This window comes from Triticum aestivum, chromosome 4B (assembly GCF_018294505.1).
Source record: "Triticum aestivum cultivar Chinese Spring chromosome 4B, IWGSC CS RefSeq v2.1, whole genome shotgun sequence".
In the NCBI taxonomy this organism is placed as follows: Eukaryota; Viridiplantae; Streptophyta; class Magnoliopsida; order Poales; family Poaceae; genus Triticum; species Triticum aestivum.
The window spans coordinates 5,415,304-5,417,058 of record NC_057804.1 but is presented as its reverse complement, the minus strand read 5'-3'; positions in this window follow the sequence as shown (position 1 = coordinate 5,417,058).

Here is a 1,755-nt window from a genome sequence, read left to right as displayed (position 1 = left end):
GTTAGAGGGGGCCGGAATTTCACACATTATTCTTATGTATAGTAATTAGGTTTGTAGCTAATGTGGTCTTATATGCATGCATCTCTTAGATGGTGTCCAACGTACCTAGGGTAATTAGCAAACAACTAATCATGCATACGTGCGCATGCTAGTACCTCCCGCGAAACAGTAGTGGAGATGCACACACACGCAGCGCTCTCGCTGGTGATGCTACCGGAGGACATCGTGCTCGATCTTGCCGGGGAAGGTCTGCCGGTTCCAGCTTCATCGAAGAGTCGCACAAGGCTGCCGACCCCGGCCATCCCCTGCTAGGCTCCTTTGTCCTGCATGCCGCCGGCCTCTCTGACGACCGCATCATTCGTCATGTCAGTTGCGTCGCACCAACGGCGGCCTCCTCGTGCGCTTCAGCGGCGGTGCGGATGCGGATCCCAGTGTCGACCGCCTCACCATCTGCGACTTGCTCTCTGGTGCATGCCAGATACTCTGGGAGAACAGAGGTGTACCCATAATTTTCCTCTCCACTGCGCTGTGGCTGGTTCTTCCCCTACTTGCGCGAGCCTGAGCCCGACGACGGCCGGACCTCAGCAGGACAATAGCAGCGAGTGCAAAACACAAAAAGGAAAGTGTGCGAGGGTGAGTGGCTCACCAGATATATCATGGCGGTGCTTGGCTGCAACTGAGAAGAACAGAGGCGACCGCGAGCTCGACGGCGGTCTACAGGGGCGAGGATGACCATAGGGAATGGAACTCTGCATGGGAATAAGCGCTGGCGCCAGGTAGGTGCGAAGTTCCCCAATAGATCCCCAATATGATGGATGCAAAGAGCCCGAAGCTCATGGCGGCACCAGACGCTCGGCTCGATCAAATGGATCCAGATAACTGGAAGAGAGAAGACATGCTTGCAGTTGAAGGAGAAAAGACTGCACTAAACACATGTAACGTTTGGCATTAAAATGATACTCCATCCGTAAGGAAATATAAGACGTTTTAGATCGCTAAACTAGTGATCTAAAACGTCATATATTTCCTTATAGAGGGAGTAGCATTGATAGTGGGCGTAGTAGCCTTGCGTGGCAGTGCACGGTTCCTATTCTCATGCATGGGGAAAGATACTTCCTATTCTGGCGAGGGAGAAAAATATCCGGTTCACAGAGAGTGCTCCAATGGAATGCATGAGGTGGATTGAGAATTGCTTACGTGGCGCATGGCTAAGGTGGATCGAGAATTGCTTAAGTGGTGCATGGCTGAGGTGAATATATTGCATGACAAGAGAATTGGGACCAACTTCTTAAGAATATAAGATATGCATGATCGAGCTAAGAAACGATAACACAAGTAACTTTAAAGTGTATTTATGTAGTATAAGCTAAAATCAACGCAACTGGGATGGTGTTCCCCATGTGGCGTTGTACCATCTTATTGAAGCTTGTCAGTGCCTTCGATTGGCATGCTCTAACCCGTCATGTGCTAGTGTCGTGATGTTGGAGCTCCATGGGTTCATGGGGAGCTTGGCTTCCTGGTCATCAGGGCCCGAGCCTGGCTTCTTCTGTGCTGCTGGTGCGACCTCATCCATTGTAGTTATGGCCTCTGTCATGTTGAAGTGAGCGTGCTTTGCTTTAGTGAGCTCTAGGTTGGCCACCTCCTCCTTCAACGCATTCTTGGAGTCCTTACATATCCTGATGTCCCCATTGCGGCCAGACATTGTAAGCTGCATGTGTGGATAATAGTGGGTTTCCATGAATTTGACAAAGGTTT